This window comes from Neophocaena asiaeorientalis, unplaced genomic scaffold (genome assembly GCF_003031525.2).
Source record: "Neophocaena asiaeorientalis asiaeorientalis breed wild unplaced genomic scaffold, Neophocaena_asiaeorientalis_V1.1 scaffold79, whole genome shotgun sequence".
NCBI lineage: Eukaryota > Metazoa > Chordata > Mammalia > Artiodactyla > Phocoenidae > Neophocaena > Neophocaena asiaeorientalis.
Window position 1 is genome coordinate 321,362 of NW_020175402.1, and position 1,198 is coordinate 322,559.

Genomic DNA, 1,198 nt, shown 5'->3' on the forward strand with positions numbered 1-1,198 from the left:
CCCTTCCTTCCTTCCTCCCTCTCTCTGTCTCTCTCTCTCTCCCCCCCTCCCTCCCTCCTTTCCCTCCTTCCTTCCTCTCTCTCTTTTTCTTCTGGCCGTGCCATGTTGCGCAGCTTGTGGGATCTTAGTTCTCTGACCAGGGATTGAACCCACGCCCCCTGCAGTGGAAGCGCAGGGTCCTAACCACTGGACCGCCAGGGAAGTCCCTGGTCTGTCTTCATTAGGGGTTTCTGACCAGTCATGAAAACATATGGCGGCTGCTCCCTAGGTAGCTGGGGATGGGGATGGGAAGGAGAATTTTCCTGTACTCTGTTCACTTTTGCGTACTACATCACATAATGTAATTACTATTAAAGCAGAAATTCAATTGTGCCTATAAAAAAAGGGTCCTTATTCTTTAAAAGGTTGGTGAGTTAAGGTCTATCAGAGTTTCTCCCCGAGTTGGGATGCTTTTCATCTCCTCAGTCTTCCCCGGTTGGGCACGTGCTGGCACGTGAGGCCTGTGCCAGCGAGGAGGGGCTGTCCCGTCCCGGATGCCCACAGCTCCCCACCCGGCTGCAGTGCCTCCCCTGAGCCCACCTAGGAGGCGGGCCTCCGGGGAGCAGCAGTTCCCCCGAAAACACCCACGGCCACCCTTCTGTGTGCACTGGGCAGTGCGGCCAGCCTTGGGCGCCCCCCCGACCCCCAAGTCCATCCAAGGCTGACTGGCAGGAGCCCAGGAAGAAGACTCATTCTGCTCAGGGTGACGGGGGGTCCGGGTCAGCGTGGCCCTCCTCACAGGGAAGGCTCTGCTTCTGATCCCAGACTTTCTGTTGGTCCTTCCAGAACACACCCCTCCTCACACACAAACATGCTCCCTGAGGAAATGGAAGTAGCAACGTAGAGAAACATCTTCCCTGTACATATGGCCCTTGTCCCACTCACAGACGCCCAGAGACATATACATGTGACAGACAGCCCCACATAAATACATATAGACATTCCCACCTACACAGAGATGTGCACGTACACACACACATACACACTCACTCAGACAATCTGACACACGTCAGCAGACAGACAGACTCCATGATCCAGCTGGTCAAGGTGGCTGGAGGTGTGAGGTGGCTGGGCCCTGGTGGCAGCTGAGAGCTGGGGCAGAAGCCAGGGGTACAGGCTGGTGGCAGGGGCAGGAGGAGATGGGGGGTACGGGGCAGGG

At 56.7% G+C, this 1,198-nt stretch overlaps 1 protein-coding gene across 3 annotated transcripts in view; it reads right to left on the reverse strand.

Moving 5' to 3' along the window:
* Positions 1 to 1,198, reverse strand: part of ECE1 (endothelin converting enzyme 1) — a 61,280-nt gene that overhangs the window by 32,481 nt on the left and 27,601 nt on the right. The gene's annotated exons all lie outside the window — the stretch shown is intronic.